Source organism: Triturus cristatus, chromosome 7 (assembly GCF_964204655.1).
Source record: "Triturus cristatus chromosome 7, aTriCri1.1, whole genome shotgun sequence".
NCBI lineage: Eukaryota > Metazoa > Chordata > Amphibia > Caudata > Salamandridae > Triturus > Triturus cristatus.
In genome coordinates this window covers 373880734-373906219 of record NC_140590.1, presented here as the reverse complement: position 1 = coordinate 373906219, position 25486 = coordinate 373880734, and the positions used below count along the sequence as shown (strand labels likewise).

Here is a 25486-nt window from a genome sequence, read left to right as displayed (position 1 = left end):
GAATAGGATTGGGCCGACGTGTCTGGTGCTGCAGTAGTGGATCAAGGTCTGCAATTAGGTGCATGATCATGGCACGATTGAGACGATACTTGTCGTAAACCTCATCCTCATTTTGGCCAAGCAATGTGATGCGCACTCTGAAGACTCTCTCCTGGACCCTTCTCCTGCGCTGTCCTGCTCCATTGATTTGCATCCTCCTTGCAAGCACGTAGAGGGCAGCCATTTTGTGCAAGGTAACAGGGTCTCCTGGCCCTATTTGTATGGCTTACTGATTGTTAGCATCTGTGGCACTTTTAGAATTTTTTTAGGTATTTTTTTTTTTATGCAACTTTACCTCCTGGTTCTGATTCCCCTTAATCTGCTCATGCAAAATTGCGATTTGTGGGATTTTCGGTATTTGCGATTTTTGATGCATTCATTAGCGAATCGTCATTTGCGATTGGCACATGCCGGGCGCTATTAGGGATTTCGGTATTTGCGATTTATTGTTTTGCGATTCTTTATTTTGACGGGGCTTCTTTTTGCGATTCTTTATTTTAGCGGGGAATTATTTAGCGATTCTTTATTTTAGCGGGGAATTATTTAGCGATTCTTTATTTTTTCCCGATTTCTGTTGATGCATTGGGAATCGTTTTTTGCCACTTGCTAACGGGTGATTTTTGCGATTCTGTATTTTTGCGAGTTGGATTTTGGTTGATGCATGTGCCAGATAGATCCTTATGTTACTTGTAGTTGCATTGTAATCCTTCTAATATAGCGCAGTTAGCTATGGAAGATGAAATGTGACTTCTACACCTTGTAACCTTATCCTGTATATTGATTTACAAATGAATATGATTTACTGTATATGTAATATGTGCATGTGATGTGAAGCGCTCGGACACCCTGCATTGTGATGAGTAATGCTATACAAGAAAAAATAGTGGTACTTAAATTATTTCAATTCCTCATCAGGGGTTGTAAATGCTATATAAATTTTATTTATTTAGTGTAGATATTGGGAAAGACCAGCACATCTGACATGCTTACAGAAGACTGAACAAAGTGAAAATCTGCCTCTCTTAAGTAAGTGTGAAGTGCTAACAAGGTGTGTGCCTTTGTTTCCCCTCTGCTGCATTTGTATCTATGGGAAAGGCTCCTGACTGGTCCCAGTCAGCAGACTCGACCAGAAGGAGGCCTGATGACCCCTCATTTTCGGCCTTCGTTATGGGCCCAGCAGGAGTCTGAAATAAGAAAGCTCCCGCCCCGCCTGCACGGTGTTGTGGATCGAAAGCAGACAATGTGCAGGCGCTGCTGAATGTGTCCCGGTGTTTGAAAATTAGACTGGGACAAGTTCAGCACATTATTCAGTGGGGCCCAACTTCTTGGCAGGGTAGACGGCGTTCACCCTGTGAAAATAGTGGGTGGATGCCGTCCACCCGTGTTTACCCACGACTTGTGCCCTGGCCTATTGCAGGCGTACAGATCAGTGTGAGACCACCTGTTCAAATTTTCCACTTTAAACATGTTATAAATTCACACTTCATACTAGAATTCAGCTTAATTATGGCCACAGTTTACCCACTGCGGAAGCTTCAGTGCGCCGCGAACAGTTTGGAAGCGCTCAGATTTTGGCCTCAATAGATCAGATGTACCAGAAAGACTCAATGCGGCAATTCTTGCTATGACCTGTCCAGTCTTCTGAGTCAATGGCACCGACTGGAACTTGAGGAATGGGAACGGATCTCACCGGTCAACACAAAGCAAGATCCCATCCTTAAAGGTACTGTTGTCTTCATGTGCTCCTGGATATCCTTGGGGTGTTTTAGTGTCACAGGGTATCTGGAGACTGGTGCCCAGTAAAGGACACTGTACAATTAACCTGCGTCCTGAGTCCAGTAGCCCAAGTGGATTCTCTCCTGGGACAGTGCCAGGCTAGTGGCTCAGTACCCACTGAGGGGTGATGTTGTTTGGATACTGTCCTAAACTAATCGATTCCTGACTGGTTTCCAAATGAATAAGTCCTGTGAGTCCAGACGACCGATTACGATGCGTCCCAACATCGTTCGGTCGGACTCGCATTGACTTCAATGGGAGCCTGCGTTTTCGAACGTGATCACAGGCTCCCATTGACAAGAGGGTTTGTTGGGGAGAACCTTGCACCCTGTGGAGGGCACCCCACAGTGCCTGCCACATTGTGCATGGTTGGGAAGAGGTGTGCCTTGGGTACCCCCACCGGCTACATGCTACAAGGGGGGCCTGCAATGGGCCCTCAAAGACCGATTCCTAATGCTATTTCTTGTAGGGCAAACCGAATCGGAACAACTGTCCGAATCGGTCATCGTAATGGCTTGTCCAGAAACCGTGTCCATAGAGCTGTACAATTCGTCTCCAAAAGACTTGGACTGTCCCATTGCCTTCCAGAATCGGTTTGCGGACATCGGAATCGGTCGTTCGGAGATCTGTACGATTCGGTAGGACACCAGGGTTTCGAAGTGGATTCTGCAATGCCGAATCCCATCCGGAGCCTTTCCTAACGGCATCGTAATGTAAGTGTCTATTTGTGTTGCTGTTATGATTAGGAGCTTGCATTTCTACGTTCACCAGTTGTGGGCTTGTTCGTACAGTGGCAGGTGCACCCAGAGTGACTCAGGAGCCAGTGGCCACCAGTTGGTGGATCATCTGCAAAGGTGTCTTTACCATTGCTTCAGCGGGCAATGTCTCTGGAACTGTAGAATCTGGAAAGATGATTTTAGCTTTTCTGGAATCATGACAACTTCATCCATGGGATTAACACAAGCTGCCACATCCCCAGCAGTGCAGTAGGCGCCACTGGTTTCCTCACACTTGAAAGGAGCCCCATAGCCATATCAGCTGTATGTGTTTGATGTCATGACATGCCAAACAATGAGCAGCATCCATCACTCAGCAGCCTGCTCTTTGGGTGTGCAAGCACTCGTCGCCACTGATATGTCCTCCACAATGTTCAGGGAACAATGTCATTTTATTCAGGTATTCATGTGCGACTGCAGTGTGAGGCACCTGGTACTACAGTCATCACAGATGCAAGGCTCCCCTGAATAATAACATAACATTCCTAACATCACAATTCAGAATTCTACATCTAGATTCATTAATACACACCACAAGGAGATGAAAACCCAACAGTATTGTGATCCTCCCCAGTATTATCACCCTGCATAACTTCTGAAGTAGACTTCTACAGGCATACAGGGTCATAATAGAACATGTTGGTTATTTTTTGTGTGAGAAAGGCAACAATAAAAATATTTGGCCAATAAGACAGAAAGGTGAGAGAGTAAGTGAGGAAGGGATATATATATTTAGAGAGAGACAGAGATCGAACAACCAAGGGAATGAAAAAGATCAGTGGAGACGAAGAAGACTCTGTATCGTCTTCCCCAGCCTCGGATCATGTAAATGATTACTCCACACATGGAACTTGGTATTACCCGTCTTTATTCCTCAGTGTGTAACTGTTACCTGAACAACCTACACCATGAATTCTATCAACTACACCCAAGCACTTACATCACAGTTCTACGGACTACGTCAGGAACCAAAAGGGTCTGTCATTGCTAACTCACAAGACACTGCAGACTATATAGAGAGATGAATGAGAATGGGTGGGAAAGGGGAAGGGGGAGATACAGGGAGAAGAGAAGGAGACAAAGGGAAGTGGAAAATGTAGCAGAGATGAAAAGGGGGCTACAGAGGTGTGAATGAGAGGCGGCAAGAAGAGGGAAGCAGAAGAGGTAGAGAGAGGGAGAAAGAGAGAGAGAAAGAGGTGAGGATGAAAGATGGAGTAAGGGAAGGAATATTGACCAGGGAAAGGAAGAGGATATTACAGAGAGATGAATGAGAGAGGACAAACAGCTGAAAGAGAAAGACAGTGAGAGAGACATGAGGACCAGAGAGGTTCTGCAGAAAAGGGCGAGAAGAAATCAGAACAGAGGTGGTAGACAGACAGTATAGAGATGAGAAAACAGGGCAGGTTATACAGAAATAGACAGAGCTGAGTCCATGGTTGAAATGAGAGAACGAGCAAGGGACAGTGCAGAAGTGAGTCATGGGACAAGGGAGTGAGACAAGAGGCAGAAAGATGACAGGAGAGAGACGGGTGAAGACAGATACTGAGAACCAAAAGTACAATGAAGCTACTTTGGACAAATGACACTGAAATGAACCAGAAAAGCTGGCTCATTCTCTTGTTAAACTACGTCCACAATTTGACGGAGTGTAACAGACATTATATGATGGACCTGGTTTCTATGACAACAATAATGTACATTTATTGTATGGCAAAGTCAAGACCTGGATTGGCTTGTATGGAGTACATGAAATAAGATGCTCATCAACCAAAGGCGCTGTGTCTTGCGTTGAGGCATTGCCCTAATCTTGTGCTCTGTTGCTTTGAGGGTTTGGAGGTGAGCAGCATTCCATCTGTTGTCCTGCTAAAGACCCTCTGAGTGACAGAGGGGAAAACACATGGACTGTGCATGTCTCAAGGGTTAAAAATCCAGGCTCTATGGTTTGTATCACAGAGACAAAGCGGTCTCTTAGAAACATATAGCCTCGGCTCACTCTCTGGCAGGCAGACTGCTGTGTGATAGATTGAAGAGTCTTTTTCATGGGAACTGTAAGGTGCAGTCGCCAGGGAGAGGTGAGCTAGCCTGAGTGAGATATGTGCAGCCAGCTGGCTCAAGGTAAGTATTCATTGAAAGAATCTTGAATGCTGCCGCTGTATGTCTGTGTGTCTGAGTGTCTGTGTGTGAGCATGCATGAGTACGTGTTTACGTGTGCCTGTGTGTTTGCAAGTGCTCGTATCTATGTGTATGTATACATGTGTTTTTGTGCGAGTGAAAGGATGATTTATGCCCACTCTTAGTATAATTCTAGCATTGGCATAACCCCTTGGTAAAACACAAGCCCTGGCATAATCATGGTAATCCTTGGCATAGTGTTGGCATCCATGAAATTCTAAGGCCTAGCTGTGATAAAATGCAGGTCATTGCTTGATGGTGGTAATTCAGGGCATATTATGGGGCATTGATGGCATGATGGTGCTCACGCCTGCTAAAATATTGGGAATGGCATAATGGTCATAATTCTTGGCATATTGTGTGCATCCATACCATGATGGTGCACACCCCTGATATAATGCTAGCCCGACACATTTTACACTCCTGTGCCCCTCTTCGGTATAATGCTGCCCTGGCATCATGTTGACCATTCATAGCATTTGTTTATAAAGCTCGTTTACAGAGTGTGTGTTCAACAGATTTACCCAGAGTGTGTTCTCTTTTACTTCGAGTGTGTTCAGCACAAATGGTTTCTTGCAGATCCATGGCATTTCCATGCCATGATGATGCTCACCTGTGTATAATGCTTGCTTTACCATCCCACCATCGGTAATTGCTGGCGTGGTGTGGGCATACATGCCAAGATGGTGCCCACCGCTGGCATATTGATGGTACTTGCAGGCGCACTGAAGTCATTCATGGAATGATGGGCATTATTTCTGCTGACTCTAGCATAATAGAGCTGACTTCTTACTTGCAGTGGGCATCCATGGCAAGATAAGGCCCACCCCTAGTGCATTCTTGGTGCAAGTATGATGGTGGTGGTGGTAGTAGTAGTAATAGCAGTAAATGTTATAGTGTTTAGTTACTTCAAACGATACAAAACGACAGTATATAAAAAGAACACTGGGCTAACACACAAAAAGAAAAAAAATGATTAATTATTGGGGGAATTCCTTATTGAAAAGAAAACTGAATATCCAATACCAAAAAAAAGGATTTTGAGACTGAATCGAAGTCTCAAATAAGGCCGGGGATAAAGTTGGGTTGTTTACAAATAATCTTTAAAGTGTTAGAGAAAGACATAGCCAATGTTGGATTCAAATGTCTCTCACAGATGCCCGATAAAGTAATAATGGCGAAAGTTTAGGGATTCATCACCAGTGAAATGTATACCTGCCTACGGAAGGGAGCGCCACTGTAGCTCATACAAAGAAAATATATTTGATTTGGATGAAAAAACACAATATATATCCATATATAGGAAATAGTATTTGATGTCGCCCAAAACACTGAATTATCTTTGGTATGGGAGAGTACACCTAAATACCCACATATTCACTAGCTATGACCCTCTCAATCATGTTGCTTCTCAAGAACTAACTAGATCAGTTCTTCTTCCCAATGGCCACTTTATTAATTTTAGTTCTATTTCTTGCCTAGTTGTTTTCCTCCAACCAGGCTTCTAGTGCTGATAGCAGTGGTCCATCAGGACAGTTGAGACCACATACATTGTGAGTGACACTGGATAATTCCCCATTTAAGGAAGGACATCCCTCACAGAAGACAGAGCAGTATCTAGGTGAGCAATGTATAGATAGCCCAGTAATGATGACCATGAAAAAGTGTAGTACTAGACTGGATGAGAGCCAAGCATTAGATGAGGTAGAGGATTCCCTTGGTCAGATTCTGAGTGGTAAGAAGTCGGGCACAAAGATATCACGGCTAAATTATTCAAGAGACTGACTGCCAAAGTGGGGCTGGCTTGCTTATGATGTTCAAAGTGTTGAAGAGTAATGGGAAGCTGCTTACTAGTAATCTCTTGATGCCTGTGAATGCGAAGATAAGAGTATTCATCATTGCCTTACTGGGGCATCCAGATCCATCGGGGTTCACGCCTTGGTCCTCTACCAGGCTAAGAGCCTCATTTACAGTTTGGCGAAGTGGGATCCGGGAAACAACCATTACAACGCAGTCATTACAACGCACTACCTTTACAATGCAGTCATTACAACGCAACATCCTTTAAATCGTATGTCATTACAACGCAGCCATTACAACATATGTCACTACTACGCATGTGATTACAACACATACCACTACAACACATGCCATTACAACGCATTATAAGGTAAGTAATGGGAAACAGTAATTTTTACCCCTACACTATCCAACACTTATCCTACTGTTGCACTCACTGGAGTGGGAATAGTAATTTTTACTCCTTCACTATCCAACACCTAGCCTACTGTTGCACTCACTGGAGTGGGAACAGTAATTTTTACCCCTACACTATCCAACACTTACACTACTGTTGCCCTAAAAGTATTATGCGTTGTAATGGTATGCATTGCAATGGAATGCCTTGTAAGTGTAGTTTCTAAAAATGCGTTGTGATGGCATGCGTTGGAAAATCATGTGTTGTAATGGAGGTTGCAATGTAAAAACCGCGTTGTAAAGGCATGTGTTGTAAAAGTTTGCATTGTAACGTGTCCTATTCGTGGGATCCCTGGGGTTCACATGTCTCATTTAAAGTTACTCTTCTGCTGCCACTTCATTCCACCTTCTTGCCCTCCGTGAATTCAACCTTCACATTACTACACCACCACACATCTTCACACTTGCAACTCACACCCTAAAAAAAACTCGCTCACACACACACACTTGTGCATCCTTGAACAAGTATTATAAAACAGTGTTGCAGTGGTATGTACATGTGACAGGAAGCTTGCACGGTGGGTACCTAGGTTGTAACTCTCCTGTGTATTTGAGGGAAACGCTCAGTGCTGCCTCACATATTGGACGTTTCTGCTGCTGCCATTACAGTTTTTTACATGTGAGGGACACTTAATATAATATGAAGAAACCATAATAAAGAAAAGCAGTTATTATGAATCCAGAAACGAATAAGGATGGTCATGAAAAAGATTAATGAATATAGTCACACCCTACGTGTTTTAAATAAAAAAGCAATATAAAATACATTTTTAAAAATGTAGAGTGAAATAAGGGGGGCAATAATGGTTAAACATAGAGTTAGAATGAGTGGTTGAAATGGATAAAGTTTGGGGTAGAGTAAGGGAAAGGGGCCAAGTGTGATGTTATGCTTTAGGAAAGTAATAGGGTGAGAGTCAAACTTTGTAGGTGGTTGAGGGATATGGTTAGAGAAAATGTTATCCTTATAAAGTAAGTTTGATGCCCTATTTTATAAACTATGGCACATTCTACTATGATTAACCTATCCACAATGAGAACTTTTTGGTGATAGGTTCATGATTATAGTGTCATGATAACAGTCTTCTTCATTGTGACATTCTTTCTTTTGACATACATTTGAGAAGAGACTGTACTACTGCTGCACAAGAGAAGGGGAGAACCACCGCTACCTGGGCCATACCACTTCTGTCTGTGTGTGTGAGAGGGAACTTTGTACGACTGCTCCTTCCACCTGGTCCTGTACCGGTTCTTTGTGTTACGGGTCCTTGTACTACTGCTCTCCATTGTAGGCCTGTGCTGTGTCTTAGTAAAACGTTTTACTGAGCAAAAGACAAAACGATTTGCAGTGCCAATGCTTGTTGTACTATGGGGCTCAATGAGCACTGTTAACCCCAGGGTGCAGAGCTTCCAGTGATCTCTGCAGCCTTCAGAAGTCCCACAGTTTGTTTGCTCTTGCCAAATGCATGCGGCAAAAATGTCATACATAAATAAACAATCTTTCTATTTGCTATAATGTGTCTACTCTTGGCAGTACTTTCTCAGTGGTTGGGGTGTGAGGGGGCAACTCAGCTGGTTTGAGCCTATATGGGAGCGTTTGACCTATATATGGTCAATAAAAAGTAATTCATAATATCCTCCACTCAAATTGGACCAGGAACCCCCTCCAAGACTAAAACAATTCACTGAATAATTGAGATGTCCAAATCAGTAGAACTTCCCAGGTTCCTATACTCAGGGATCCATTCCAATGGCGTAGTCATTGGTGAGGGAGTTAGTTAGGGATTCAATCCACTCCAAATGGGAACTGGGAATCAAGGTCACTAATCAGCAGTGACTTAAAATGCTCATAACTCTGAAGTGGTTGGAGCTAGGTAGACCCTTCAAGTGGTTCAGAAAGCAGGGCCAACTTCTGCAGGCCCAGGAACTGAAGGGAAGCGTGAGAACATCAGTGTCCCTCTGGACAGAGTATGGGTAACTTGAGTCTCCCCTGGAGCATAAAACAGCAGTCTGGCAGTGTTAGAAGGTGGTTCTGACACTAAGGGCCGCCCAGGTTTTTTCGCTTTTTGAAAACCTAATTGTGGAGCTTTTACTGTGGGGGAGTCTCATAAGTTGGGACTCACCCACAGTGAACTCAGGATGTAAGAGACTGCATGGGGATTTTACTGGTGTTCCCCTGGCTTGACCAGGCCACTGTTCAGCAGCTGGAGTAAGGTACACCGGGCTGGTTACATGCAGACACATGTGTACATGCATGTGCACACGTGTACGGGCTGCTCAGGGGAGATTCCTAGCGTGCGCAGTCCAGGAGCAGCTACAAAGTGAATGGTGTGGCAGGACTTATGCAGTATTGGGTGGTGACATGGAATAGGCTTTATACCCTGGAAAGAAACATGCCAGGGAAAGTCAGTGTGTATTACTGTTTTTTCACTTCATTATTCCCCTATAGGAATGTGGAGCCAGGGGCTAGATGAACTTCCATTAGGCCTACAGATGCTGCCTCGTTTTCCAACATCGGTGGCAGCGGTGGGATACATAGTATCCCATTCTGGTGTGCATTTATAACATTTGATAAGTCCAGTTTTGCCACACATCACCTATGCAGTAATGAGCAAATGGAAGAGCGCAAGCCTCTGAGAAAGGTTCAACGTTTTGGTTATGTGAACTAAAGGTATGGGAAAGGAAAGCCCCGTGCCCATATGTGTCATGTGAAGTTAATATGGTTTAAATGTAAGCTGTATTGATATGACCGTGCTATGTTGATTATAATGTGCTAGCGGGATGGTGCTTTCCAGGAAATGATTGCATACAAATGTTCTAAGCCATATTGTACACCTTTGAACCCTAACACTACATACACTACACCTGCATGAGGAGGGTTTCCACAGGAGGGGCCCCAGATATCCTTCCCCCACTGGAAGTTTCTTGCTAATGGCGCAGGCCAAAACCACTGGAAGGGTGGGGCAGGAGGTTTCTTTACCCCGTGTAGTAGCGCCCCAGGGGTTCCCATGGTGGGGGATCCCAAGAAACTTTTGACACTGTGGGAGGAGGGTGTGGTAGAGTTGAGTGTCCGGCAGGTCCCCCAGATTAACTGGTGGGGAGGTGAGCAACCCAGGGGGGGCCGCTGGTAGTGGGTGGCCCCCAAGGAGGGTAGTTCTTTAGTGATGGTGTGTAGTGGTAGCCCCTAGGTGGGCTAGGTAACTGACCCAGTGGAGATCTGAGTGGGGGCGATGTGCTCCCTAGTTTACAGGGGAAGGGTTAGTGGTGGACCCTGAGGTGTCGGGGTCGGGTGGCCGGTGACCAGTCCGGTAGGTCCAGAGGGACTTGAACCCCAGGACCAGGAGCTGGTGGAGGGAACCTGAAGTGGTGGCTGGGGCGATGCCTAGCCGGTAACCAGTCAGGTAGGTCCTGTGGGACTTGGACCCAAGGACCAGGAGCATGGGGGTGTTCCCCTAGCTCGATGCAGGAGGTGGACTTCTGCAAGGTAGTACCACCCTGGACACAGGTGGGGCCCAGCTTAGGTGAAGGGACCCTGTGTTTCCCCAAAGGGGTGGTGCAGGCCTAGCCGGCATCTTTAGGGTCCCTGGCTGATGGAGGTAGTACCGCCCTGAAGACAGGTGGGGCCTATCTTAAGTGAAGGGACCCTGTGTTTCGTGAAGGGGTGGTGCAGGCCTAGCCGGATCTTTAGGGTCCCTGCCTGAGAGTTGTAGTTCTACCCTGAACGCAGGTGGGGCCTATCTTAAGTGAAGGGACCCTGCTCTTCATAAGGGGTGGTGCAGGCCATCCAGGGACCATGTAGGTCCTTGGGCGGTCTCCCAAGGCGCTGCAGGGAGACCGGGGAGAGCCCTGAGAGGTGGGCCTGGGTCTAGCTAACTCAGGACCCACAGGCTCTCTAAGGGTACTCCGGGAGGAGAGCGCACCTCTCGGAGGGAAGGGTACATAGGCCCTGTTCTCGCAGCGGAGAACAAGGAAGGGGTCTAGGTTCCCGGGGTAGTTTCCGGGTGGAGCTACTGACGGGGGGAATGAGCTGTAGGATGTCTGATGAGGCACCCTCAGTGTTCCTCCCTGGCACTGCCAGTGTGGTGGTGAGGCCGGTCTGAGGTCCTATCAGGGTGCCAGGCCAGTGGCCAAAGGGTGCTTTTCTGTGTAGGGAAGCACAAGTGGCTGTGCTTTCTTTAGGGAAGACAGTCATCCCGAAAGGGTGATGGCAGCAGAATGACCTCAGCGGCAGGCTGAGGGTGAGGGTCCAGAGAGGTTGCATCTTTGGGGTGCAAGGACCAAACGGAGAGAGGGTACTGGTTGGAACAAACTCTGGAAGGGAGACCAGCTAGTGACCCAGGGGATGGGATTTAGACCTATCCCAGAAGACCGCATCAGTGCTGAGGCACTGGACCCTTGCCCAGAGAAGTGGTAGGCATAGTGTTGCATGCCCAAGGGCAAAGGTGAGCCTAGTTAGGCTGAGTCCATGTAGACCATGAGTGACCTAGAGGTATCTAACCTAGAGCCCGGAGGGTTCTTAGGGTAGTCTGGGATCCCTGTCATGGGTGGAGATTTCATGGATGGGAGGAGTAGGTGGTCTAAGCGGATAACTGGTCAGTAAGGGGGGTCTGGTCAGAACCCCTTATAACTAGTTATCGCTGACTACGGGAAGTGTACCCATGTAGAGTGGCTACTTCTTCCCTGTAGGAATCAGCTGGGCGCGGCCTGTGTTAGAAGGTGGTTCTGATACTATGGGCCGCCCAAATTTTTCGCTTTTTGAGCACCTAATTGTGGAGCTTTTACTGTGGGGGAACCTCATAAGTTGGGACTCACCCACAGTGAACTCAGGATGTAAGAGACTGCATGGGGATTTTACTGGTGTTCCCCTGGCTTGACCAGGCCACTGTTCAGCAGCTGGAGTAAGGGACACCGGGCTGGTTACATGCAGACACATGTGTACATGCGTGTGCACACGTGTACGGGCTGCGCAGGGGAGATTCCTAGCGTGCGCAGTCCAGGAGCAGCTACAAAGTGAATGGTGTGCAGGACTTATGCAGTATTGGGTGGTGACATGGAATAGGCTTTATACCCAGGAAAGAAACATGCCACGGAAAGTCAGTGTGTCTTACTGTTTTTCACTTCATTATTCCCCTATAGGAATGTGGACCCAGGGGCTAGATTAACTTCCATTAGGCGTACAGATGCTGCCTCGTTTTCCAACAGGCAGCTTTGCAGACTCACCACACTGTGATCCTGGAATGCAAATGTGCAGCTTCTCGATGAAGCAGTTACTTCTTGGAGCACTTCTTTGCAGCTGGGCTGCAAGGCCCTTGCGGCTCACTTCCTTGAGACAGCCTCCAGGTACACTTCTGTCAGCTGGCCTTGGTTACTTTTCCTCCTGATTGCTTTTCTTCCTGGGTGGTTGATTGCCCTCATCATTCAAGTCAAGGTGCAGTAGCAAGATCTCTTCAAAAATCTAAACCTATTCCAAGCCTGGAGGGGACACAGCTACTGCTCCCATCCCTGGCAAATGCCCTCTAAGGGCTGGTGCACTGCGCCCCTTCAAGGTTAAGACAAATCACAGGTTACTGGCTTGATGGTTTAACATTTGTGCTACATCAGGACAGGTGGCAGGAAACAGAGCCTAGCAGAGTGTGAATTCACAAATAATAACACCCCTCCAGCCAGGCTATTCTTTTTAGGGTTTTGGGCTAGAAAGAAGAGTCAGGACTTGTACCATCCATTAAAGAGGTATCATGATTGTTCTCAGACATTCATAACCAAGTTTCCTTGGACACTAGGCAACTCCCAGCACAACACAGGGAAGATATATAACGTGTTATGTACAGTGAAGGGTGTTGTCTCCTGACCATCAGACAGCTACAACTTGTGTAGGAGACCTACAAACAGAGGACTTAGAGGCTGTCATGTCCACAGAACATGTCCCACACACAGTGCCCTCCACCATGCACATGGACTCCTGTTCTCACAAGCTGAATACATGCAAACCACCACAACTAATACATCCCATGGGAGGTAAGGACCCCAGTAAGTGGGCCAGGGTGGGTTTGGCACAATCAAGGCTGGTGGCACATCCTCACAGAGGTGCAAGTGAAAAGGCCTATGCCTTAAGCAATTTTATGCTGCCACCCTTAACTATGGGTGAGTCTACACTTTGGATGCACCCTCTTTCCACTAGAGCCTGTGTGGTATCATAGAACATCAGCACAAGATATGGAACAACCTCCTTTGGACGTGTAAATTGTTGAGTACACCGGTCAGAACATAAGTCACGTATTTTTTGTAGTTAGCTTATTGGTTTATTGCTTTTGTCACAGATTAAAGATTCTTCTGTTAATTGAAGTTCATAACTAACAATCCTTCTAATATAGCACATCGAGCTATGCACTAGTATCAAAGCGCTGCATGCAAATTTAAAGGAATAGGCTTAGAACCTTATTGCTTTTTCCCCTCAATCTTTCCTTGTTCTATGGTTCCTAAAAATTGTTCCTTTAGGTAGCAATAACATTTTATTTTTTTGTATACTCTGATCATTGTGTTTTGTTTATGGGGTGGATTTCCTAACAGTTTGTACTTTCCAGCACAAATCCTGAATTGTGTTGGACTGTAGTCCTAAAGTAACACAAAGTAGCACTATGTGCTACTTTGCATCAGGGAGGAATACTGTGGGTGGTACATAGACATTCTGATGCACATACCCATAGAATTTGACACTAATCCCTAGCTACTAACTTTGGTAGAAAAAAAAATTACGCCTCCTTAAGGTAGGGGTAAATTTGGAAAATATGTGTATTTTCTTCAAACTTTCCCAACGTTGCATATGCGTTACACCGTACATCACACATACAAAGTGGTTTGTCAAAACTTAGATTTGTTTGCTGAGAGGGTACCCTTCCAGTATAAAACCTAAGCTTGACACCACTGAATCACCATTGCACTATGGTGCAAACGTGTGTGCTATCATGCAAGGCAGTCCAAAGTATGCCAGCATTAGGAGAGAGAGCATCTGCACCATATCTTAACAGATATGGTGCTGTTGTGCTCTCTCCTTTTCACGCAATGCAGCACAGCAGCTTTGGTTACTGTGCATCATAAAAACTTAGTTAAGACGCTCCTTCGTTTCTCCAGAGCAAGTACCCTTAACATATAATGCCTAAGATGACATGCGACTCCTACACCTTGTAGTCCTCATTGTCTTAAGTAACTTTCCTATTCATTGATTTACGCACTTTTATGACTATATAATGTTTGTGTTATAAAGCGCTCTGACATCTTACATTTTGGTGAAGGGGGCTAAAGAGAGATGAGAGGCTCCATTGAAAGGAGTTAGAGAGGGAATCTGTGAAAGAGGAGATCATTGGGCGGGCGACAACAAACACTGTTGCACCAGGCAACACCAACATTGAATCCGACCCTTGGGAGGGTGGTTGAAGGGAGGGTGGTGGCCAAGCCACCTAAGTGATTTGAAAGAGCTCCGTACAAACTGGCTCTCGGATCCAGCATTTATTGCCTGAATGAGTTCTATCCGCGCTACATGTCTACATGGAATAGTACCTAGGTGGGCCAGCAGAGAGCTAATCGGAACCCCGGGTTCAGCAAACCTCCGTCTGACATGCTGCAACCTGGCACCTGCATGTGCCCTGGGCCCGAGGCTTAGCGAATCCTCGGCTGACCAAGCACACTGCATCACCCGAAGGATCAGAGGATCTGAGAGACTGGGTGGAGACAGCACAAGCGAGAGCAATAGAGGCAGCGGCCCTGAATGTCGGGGCATGGTGAAGGTCCTAGTGACCGGTCATCAGAGAGGGTGCATTGGACTGGTGGGGACACTGCTGATTCAGAGCACCCAATGGCCTGGAGAGGCTAAGGGGCGCTGGAGGTCGTGTATCAAGAGTGGAGAAATGTGGAACTGCCCACACTAATTCGCCAGAGCTGGAGATAGGAGCAGAGGAGAATGCAGGGCTGAATGCCCAGGCACCAGAGTTGGTCTCAGAGGACACCCGCCAGGCGGGGGTGGGGGACCACGCTAAAGTAAGAATGCGGCTGGCATGTGCCACGCACATTGGGCTAGGCAAGACAAGTGGCTGGTGTGTGCCAAGCATCATTGAACTAGGAGCCACTGGGAGAAGCAGGGGTGGTGGACATCCCCTGTCAGTGACCCACAGAGTGTGTACCCCCTGCTGCACATCGGATTCAAGAAACTGAACACACTGGGAGAAAGGAGAGGCCAAAAGCTACACAAACAGGTACCAGGGGTGACACCAGATGTGACGGGACCTGGGGGTTCAAATACCGGAACTAGAAGGGAGAACAATGTGGGGCCCTGGCAGCACCTCCCACAGTTAAAGTCCTGACCCTAAACAAGAACACACACATCAGCCATGCGGCACCCAGTTAAGAGATTCAGGGCAACAAGACTATCCCCTGCCACAATAAGCCCCAGTGCCGGTCCATAAGGGGCACACTTATAACGAGGTGGGGCACCCTTTCTTTTTTCTTCTGTACTCCTGACGTGAGAAGCTGGACAGGCCTATGATGACCCACCACCTCAAGGGTCAGCCCAGGGGACTTTTTCCTTAGAGCTACAGCAGCGGTAGCACCCCTGAATCACAGTAAGGGTGTGATGCTCATCATCTGGACAATACCTGGCAGAAGGGACCCTTAAAGTGCTGCCCCCACAGCTAGGTGCTAACAAGGGCACCTATTTCAACATCAAACCCTGAACTATACGGGAACACATGGAACACTGAAGTATAAACCCATGCTACATAGGTCAGACCTGGGAGCGGAGACATGTACACCTAGTGACTAAGTAACAGTGCAAGAACAACTGCTTTACCTGTCTATAGTGAGCACTCAGTTCTACAGTGGAAAATAATGGGCCACACGTAACAACAAAACAACCTTTCCAGTACCACTCACCTCCCCCAATGTCAGAAGACAATACAACTGCGAATGCCCAACTTCCATTTAGACTGGCAGTATCGGATGACAAATTGGATGCGATCTTGCAGGCTATAGAAACCTCATACACATCCATTGAAACGGAAATAGCAGAAGTCAAAATAGACCTGGGCATACACCGCAATTACTATAAGAAGCTAGTTGGTTGAGTATCTGAAGTGGAGCAAAGCCTCCACAAGAGCCAACCCTAGGCCTCTCAACAACAGAAAATCACATCTGAGCTGCAGGAAATAGTAAAGCACCTAGTAGACCTAGCCAAAGACACTGAAGGGGGAGCATGAAGAATCAACATCAGAGTGATTGGGATAACAGAATGAACAGACATGACAGCATTTTTGGAGCAATGGTGTAAATTCTTCACTTCACCACAGGATCTCAATGTATTTCACTTTGGAGCAAGCTCACAGGGTGTCAGCCTGCAGACCACTGTAAGGCTCGCAGTCCAGGCCTGCAGTAGCCAAGCTTCCACATTCCAAAGATAGAGATGAGATACTCCGGGCAGCTAGACAATCCGCTCCACTGAATTATGATAACTCTAGAGTCTTGGTGTTCCCAGACTATACCCTAATTGTACAACAACAATGTGCCTCTTTTATGGGAGTCAAGTGTTGGCTCAGAGAAGTCCAATTACATTATTCCTTGCTATATCCTGTGAATTTGAAAATTATCTAAGATCACCAATACCATCCACTACTTGGGACTGGATAGAGCACATGGAAGGAATGGAGGCGGCTTCTGACAAAAAGCACCAAAATTCCAGAGTGGTTGTCAGCGGGTGAGTCTGTTGACACCAGTGCACTTTCTGCCCAGACTGCAACCCACCTACCCACTATGCATCAACCGCAAGATGAGTGGCATTCAGCCTACGAGAGAGTAAACCTCCTTTTGCACAACCAAGTCAATAATGGATTCAGATCCCAACTCTGGTGACAGCACTGATAAACTCGACATACCACCCAAAACTAAAAGGTGTAGGATGATCCCATACCTCACTGTCATACCCTACAATGTCTATTCACTTACACCACCAGAACAGCTGGCCCCAAGACAGGGCGGTCGGACCTACACAAGGCATCCTCTCCTAGTGGCAGCCACAATAGGCGCTAGCATCAATACAGCATGCAGCATATCAAGCTTAAAGGCACTCACCGCAGGGACTTACCCAGGGTCACTGAATATAACTATCTTCAGTGCACGAACTACAGTTTGTCACTCTGTTTGGGATGTAGCTAGTTCCTACAGGCCCTCAGCGTTGCTATTGTTCTAAATTATTAGCCCAGAATTTTTTTTCTTGGCACAGCCTCACAGTGAATATCATGGGCTCGATGTATCAAAGGGTTTTACCCATTCTGTGTCTATGGGAAAATGTCTTTGGACATATGTCCCATATCCTTCATAAAGAGCACAGCGGAGTCACAGGCAGACTCTACATGATTGTGATGCAATCTGGGTAGCCCTCATTATTCATGGCATTACATGATTCCAATGGCCCCAACAGCTGACACACGCCTTCTCTCATGGAACATGAGGGGGGTGCATACTGTGCTTAGACGCTACTCCATTTATTCGTACATTAGGCGCCAGAATACTAACATTGTTTTCCTTCAGGAAACCCGTTTTATAGCGGAGGAACAATTGCCGAAACTCTGGCAAGGCTCTTTTCATGCAACAAATTACTTGGCCTACTCTAGAAGGGCACTGATTTGTGTGTATCTGAGGTCCCCTTCTAGGTAGGCATCAGTCTGGTTGACAAAGAAGGTTGATATGAGCTGATGGAGGGACGACTGGATGGCTCACAAGTGTTGTTGAGCAGCATTTACACCCCCAATGTGAAACAATCCAGCTTCCTGGCAGCCATTTCTGAGAGACTGGTGCAGTGAGGAGGCATCCCTTGGATTCTCAGAGGGAACTATAACTGCATGTTAGAAACACACAGAGATAGTTTGCACACACCCCGTACCCCAGGCTCAGACCACACAACTAGCAGGACATTCCATGAGGTGGATTACGAGCTAGTCACTTAAAGACACATGGAGGGTATGCTACCCTACAACAAGAGTCTACTCACACTATTCGGCCCCACAGGAACTCTCTGTCCTCCTAGACAGAATCCTGTGCTCTGAAAACATACTCATGAAAGTAACAAAGGCAAACTATCTAGGGAGAGTTATATCAGATCACAATGCACAAATGGCAGTCATCCAGTATCATGAGAACTCCTTGGGGACACAGCATTCGGTGGAACGTGCTCCACCCACATCACTCACTTCTTTGAAGAAAACCACCCCACGGCCTCGATGAGAGCTGTAAAGAGGAACACGTTTAAGGTGGTCACCAGGGGGGTTTGTATGGAACAGGTGGTAGGAATAGGTCATGTACTAGAGAGGGCAATTAAACACATAAAATCAACCCTACCTGTCCTAGAGCGTGATACGATTCAGGATGTCACAATGTTGGCCCCACTGGAAGAAGCCTGCATCAAACATCAAACATGCAGCCCTCCTAGAGCGACTTCGCTATTAATATTTCACAGCATGCACCGCAAAAACCCATGCAGAGGTAGATAGATGAGGGAGTCTCCTAGCCTGGCTAATCAGGCAAAAGTCACAGACTGCCCCAATATTCCAGATTACCCAGAGCGACAGCACAGCTGCATATACCCAGAATGAAATCCTACAAACATTTCATGACTATTACGGCACAGTTTATAAAGCGAACTCCATGGAGTCCGGACAGGAGGTAGATGCCATTTTTCGAAGCTTCCAATCTCTTGTATACCAGAGGATGTTAAAAAAGAACTAGATGGCCTAACAACACCAAATGAGATCAAACAAGCAATTCATAACCTGGCAGGTAATAAGACAACGGGAATGGACGGTCTCAGCCTTGGAATATTACCGCTCCTTGTCTAACCTTCTTGCCCCAATATTATCATAGGTGTATAGCGAGTCCCTAGAGAAAGGTGTGCTGCCCCTTTCCCTTTAACAGCCTCCTCTAATATCCATCCTTAAACCAGATAGGGAACCTGCCCTTTTAGCATCATTCAGGCCAATAGCCAGATTAGGAACCGACCAGAAAATCCTTTTGAAAATCCTTTCGGACAAATCATACACAGCAACCAGAATGGATTAATCCCAGGGCGTGGTACATCACAGAACATATGAAGGGTATTTCATATAATGGATAGAGCACCTCAGTAGTTTCACAATTCTACCTATCTGGTGCTAGATCTAGAAAATGGACTTGACATACTCACGTGGGATTATCCCTTCCAGGTCCTGAAATAAATGGGTTTTGGACAAAAGCTAAGAGCTTTCACCAAATTACTATACACTGAATCTTCCTCTTGTGTACCAATAGGAAAATTAAAATCAGCTGCCTTTTCGGTCTGAAGAGGCAGCAAGCTGTGGTGCCCGCTCTCTCCTATACTATTTGCCATTGCAATGGAACCCCTGGCTATTAAACTCCGCCAGGAGGGAAAGCTCTCTCCCCAGTCCACAATGCCTTGCAGACATTTAGTAGCGCAGCAGGCATCCAGGTAAATGAATAAGTCATGAGTCTTCCCACTGCACAAAAAAAGCCTCCCCGCAGGTGGTAAGGTTAGGAGAGGAAACGATCCAAAGGAAAGGGAGGGCCATCCACTATCTTGGCATCCAAATAAACCACTCTAAAGATGATGTGTTTTATGGGAACCTGCGGCAAGCACAGTCTGCCATAGAAACTCAGATCCAATTTTGGAAGAACGCCCCGTTGGCCACAACAGGTAAAATAACGCTCTCAAAAATGGTTATCCTCCCAAGGTTGCTTTACTATTTTGTAAATGTCCCGTTCGTTACCCCACGACTCTTCTTTTGAGAGCATGACATTATGCTTGGTGAGTTGATCTGGGGAAACAGGCACCATCGGATTGCACTGGCTAAACTCCAACTCCCGGTGGGTGGGGCTGGCTTGGGCGCACCATCGTTTGAGTCCTACTACCTAGCAGCCCAATTGCAGTGGTTGTCCCGCTGGCTAGCCGGAAGGTCGCTGAATGAGACATGTACTGGGGCAGGTCGCTTTATAACGAGTAAGATTGACAACTTCCTCCTTCCTCCCAAAGTAAACCACAAGCAATCATAGTGCCAACATGTTACTGTGACCCACAAATGTATGCCCAGAGTCTTCCAGTGCACACAGCAGATACCGCCCTATACCCATGCAACTCCTCTTAGCCCGATATCCTGGCTTCCTCACAACTGATAAACTGGCTACTTGGCACGAATCATCTATCACTTCTGTTTGGGGATATGATCCTGATGGACACCGACTTACATTTAAACAGCTCCCTGAGCAATACGCCGTCCCTCCAGGTCTATTCCTTACATATAGACAACTCAGGGTGACATTCCACAGACTATGGAATACTCATGATGAAGGACCACAGACACATGCCGTATTACGGTCACTGTTCGACACCTGGTCACCTGGATATTTAAAGCGATCAGAGAGCACACAGGGGTCTCAATCATGGCCTTTAACAAGACATAGGCGAAAGTAGGCAGAGACGGTCCACAACACTGAATGGTCTGAGGCACTAGAGTTCCCATAGTAGGCCTCCAAGAATGCTAGATTTGAGAGCCTCCAATTTACCACACTACTCCGAGCCTATCTCACACCCAACAAGCTCAACCAATCAATCAATCAATCAATCAGGGGGTTTATAAAGCGCGCTGCTCACCCATGAGGTCTCAAGGCGCTGGGGGGGGGGAGCGGCTCCGTATTTCTCCACAGCACACATCACCTGCTCTCACTGTAGCTCACTGACAGCCGACCTACAACATATGCTATGGTCGTGCCCAACCCTAACACATACTGGATGACCAAACACAATACCCTTACAGAGGTAACAGAGTACTCTTACGTACATAATTGGGAAGCACGCCCTCTGAGCATCTTTAAACATAAGAAACATCATAAGGCCCGGCGAATGCGTTGGCCAAATGCACCATCACCCTGCATTGGAGGGCAGATAACCCCAAGCCATTGGTCACTTGGCACGCCACCCTTATCCACTAGGTGACCGCAGAGAGCACGGCACTCCACTGTGAAGAAGCCAGAAAGCTCTGTAAACATTAATTCTCCATGGCATGGGATGCCTTGCTTCAATGCTTAGTTTGTAAACGTATAAGTGCCAGGGTCCGAGGTACTCACGGGTCACCTCATGCTGTAGGGATAGCTTTCCCCCTGCGATTTCATTATTATGTATATTGAATACATTTTCGGATTTATGAGCTCTCTCCCAAATTAGACAGGGCCACCATGCGGTGGACCGTCATAAATAAATGCAGGTGTTTAGAAACAAGTGCTGGAGCTAAGCACCAGCAAACACTGGGACAAAGTAAGCACTGCCTTGCTTATACACTTTGAAACTCTTGTGTGAGACAGTACTCTGCCACAGTGAAAGACTTTGCCATTTGGAACAGCGAGGTATATCTTACATATCACAAAAAATATGGAAAGTGCTCCTTCCCACCCGCTAAGGCGCTCTCTTCGCCCCCCTCAATACTCATACGTTGCACTAAATTTCAGCACTGGGGTTCACCGAAGCGATAGACCCAGAAGACTGTGCCGCTGCAAGAGTCTAATCATTCATTAACTGCCCTGATCAGGTAAAGCGCCTCGATTTTACTTGCAGCTGTAGCCATATTAGTTACTGTTGTGTTCCCCCCTTTTTTTCTGTATCCCAGGTTTAATGATTGTGAAAACTATTCAAGTACATTTGACTCGAACTGACTTAGGACCAGATGTACAAAGGTTTTTTGCATGCGCAAAAGGGTTTGATACCCATTTGCCCCTGCAAAAAACCTGTGGCCCATGTACTAATCCCATTTTGGGAGTCGCAAATCAATTTGCGACTCACAAAACAGGATTAGCGACTCGCTATTAGGAAGGGGCGTTCCAAGGGCGTCCCTTCCAAATAGCGACTCCTTAAGCTATGTGAGAATGTTTTGCGACTGCAATTGCGGTGGCAAAACACTCGCAGTGCACCACACTTCTCAGAAGGGTAGTAAAGCACTCGCACCAGGGACCCCTTCCCATTTGTGAATGCATGCGCAAATATTTTTTAAGGGCAGCGAGTGGTCCCAGGGACTGCCCTTAAAAAAAGAAACTGAAATGTTTCATTTTTATTTTTTAAATGCTTCACGTTTTCCTTCAAGGAAAATGAACTGCATTTTTTTTAACTGCTTTATTTAAAAGCAGTCCCAGATAGGGAGGTCTGCTGACCCCAGCAGGCCACTATCCCTGGGAGTGCCAGCCATTCCCAATGGGGTCGCAAATTTGCAACAGCCTCATTAATATGCATGAGGCATGCAATTTGCGACTCCATTAGGAATTGCAAACAGTGTCTCAGACACTGTTGTGGATCCCAGTTAGCGAGTCGCAAATCGTGAGTCGCAAATGTGACGCAATTTGCGACTCGCTAATTGGCGGGTCGTACATCTGGCCCTTAGTTCTATTACAGAAACTGAAAACCAGTATATGGACAGTTGTAAACGTTATAACCACTATGACAATGAAGTGATGATTTAGAGCAGGGGTCTTCAAACTAGGGGACGGGCCCCCGCTAGGGGGGCCTCAAGTGATCCTAGGGGAGCACCAGGCTCTGGCCAAAAGAAGCATTATGCTGATAACAGTGCTTTGTTTTAGGTTGAAACAAATGAGCTGCAGTAAGCCACTCTGTAATGGGCCATCACTAACATGTCCTTGATATCCTGGCTGGGAGTATGTGTCAAAAGGGAAGGGACTCCAAATAGTCTTCAAAATTCCCAGCCCACTTCTAAGAATCACACTGTGGATCCTTGCACGCGTTAGTAAGGCCTGTCTGACCTGTATAGTATGTTTGGCAATCATGCATTTGGTTGCATTTTTAAAACAGTAACAGAACTGAACGGCGATGTTTAAATAAGTCTAGACATATTTAAAGATTGTCAATTGAATAAAATAATTGTGAAAAATTCTGAGGGAGACCCCATTCTATTTTTTTCACAAGGGAGGGGGGGGCATTAAAAAGTGTGAAGACCACTGCACAATAATTCACCTGTAAGTGATGGTCAAACTTTTTTTCCCTAAAATGTAAAGCCCAATAAAAACTGGTTAAAAACCACTGAAGCCAGCTCTTTCCCTTTTGAGTTTATAAAAGATTGCTTCTGAAAGCCACTAAATACCCTTATTCGTGTCTTTTCTGTGGCATTTAACCACTTGTTTTCAAAGATATCGCTTAAACTGCTTTGAAATTGAGAGTCTCCCCATCTGAAACTGAACATTTTTGTATTACATGTTTGATCATTATAAACGGGACCAATAAAGTACAAACAGTATATTATTGTGTAAGGCTGTACAAACCCCTTCGTCATTTGTCAGCGGTTGGTTATTTCTACAGAAGTTAGTCATGCACAGACTAAACAAATCGAATTTCCCGAGATCACACAGTTTGTTCATTAGAAAATTACAAATGATTAACAATTAAGAAATAAAATTAACAAAATGAAAACAAATTGCTGCTGCTGGCATGTAGTCTAAAGTGCAGAATATGAAACTGGGATTTTAATCCCGGCTTCCCCCCTTTACCACGTTGTGTGCTCTTGGCCAAATCGCTTTATCTACAATTGCGAATGCTTCCCTGTTAAAATATGGAGCATTTAGAAGTAGGCCAATGTCAGATATAAGCCTTGCATAATACAGTGGGAAGGAATTGCCATTTGAGGGGGGAAAGAGAGTGCAAGGAAGGGGCGGCTGGCTCGCGGCTCCGTCTCCCCCACCCAGCCCCCTTACCTGGACGCGGAGTCCGACGGAGGGGTCTCGTAGCCGGCCGTCTCGTTAATGAGACCGGGGAAGGCCAGGTGACCCAATGACTAATAATTCCTGTCCCCGTCTCTCCCCCGCATCTTTAAGAAGGCAGCCCCCTCCACGGCTCCCCTCCGTAGAGTTAGTTCCTTGTTCCGGCTGCAGCATTTACTATCCAGAAGATGAGCGCAAAGCTGATTAAAACTCCTTCATTATCCAACGTGGAGGAGCGACAATCTGTGGGAGATTTACATCCCGATGGCAATTGAATCAGTGGGCTTTTCTGATGTGCCTCCCCCGGAGACCCCTCCTCCCCCACACAAACACACTCCCCACCCGTCCTGACCAGAGGCGCTGGTTGTATGGTCGGAGGGGTGCTGCGGTACCCCCAAAATAACCATGCTGGAGTTCAGGAGGTGAATGGGCAGCAAAGCTAACCTCCATTTTGTTTTTATCGTGTCACGTTTGCTGTGTGTTTAATTAGAGAGGGCAGATGTCAGGCTGTGTCTTCTGACAAATTGCTTAGCAGATTGGTGTTTACTTTCTCTGACTGCGAAGTGAAAGGATTTGGTAAAGTGCAAGATGTAACAGTATTACTGGGGTACAGGAAGTGTCAAAGAAAAGGCTGTAGGAATTAAAACATGTTTAATATGAAACAAAATGTAAACACCTGTACCTGGACTCTGCAAATATTTACAAATGTATCAGTGATTGGCAAAGTATAAACCAGAGCTTGAAGTCGACTGGATCGCGTTAGTAATTACCAGGACCCAGCCTTAACCCCAGTGGCAAAACACTGATCGATTAGTGCGCAATGAATGTAAACAGTGCCATGGTATTTTCTGTCAGCGATTTGGTTCCTGTTTTTGTTTCACACGTTTTTACTTAATCTTGCATTCCAATTTTCAAGATGTTGTATTTGTGTATTTTTTCTCATATAGCAAAGTACTCTTGTATATTGCATACTTTGACCTGAGTCCCCTCCAGGTGTTTATAACCAGCCACAATTGAGAGCTCTGGAGCAGGCGCAGCCAGCACACAGTTAAAAGCGGTGGAGTGGTGGGGTGGGGCAGGGTGGGGCAGGGTGAGTCAGGTTGGGGGGATGGGGGGGGGGGTGGAGAATCGACAGACGACAGGATAGGTAAAATGGAATAATTTTTTTTTTTTTTTAAAACACCTTGGGCTCGCTGCATCGCCGAGTTGGCGATGCGGCGAGCACATTGTAAGCATTTTTAAATTTACTTTTACCTATCCCGTCGTCTGTCAACTCTCTGAACCGCCAGCCCTGCCGCACCGGCCCACTGCTCTTACCTGTGCCGGCCACACCTGCTCTGGAGTTGAGGCGGAAGGCAGTGCCAGTTTCCCACAGTGCCGGCCAGTGGGACAAAAAGGTGTTCAGAATACATTGTCATCCAATCGTCGGCTTCTCTGCAGGTCTCACAGAGCAGTGGTCATGCATTCCAGTTGCAATTGTGATTCTGTCGGCCCATGTTTGGGTACAGCCGTAGTACCAAATTGCATCAGGCAAAGTCGTCCCAGCTCTTGCTCTCAAGTCTCTCGGAGCCTCCATCCCTTCGGGGTAGAAGGGCAATGCTGGCGCTGTTAAGTTTGGAAACTAAGTTGGCCCCCTCGGTGTTATTTATCGTTAATGTCAGAGGAGGAAACTCTTCCTGGGCCAAAGG

At 46.4% G+C, this 25486-nt stretch overlaps 1 protein-coding gene across 1 annotated transcript in view; it reads right to left on the bottom strand.

Annotated features, from left to right (window-relative positions):
* Positions 1-24010, bottom strand: part of LOC146809709 (germ cell-specific gene 1-like protein) — a 138642-nt gene extending 114632 nt beyond the window's left edge. Inside the window, exon 1 of the mRNA XM_085614370.1 lies at positions 23793-24010. The gene's annotated coding sequence lies outside the window, so the exon portion shown is untranslated. The remainder of the gene's footprint in view (positions 1-23792) is intronic.
* Positions 24011-25486: the final 1476 nt, after the last annotated feature.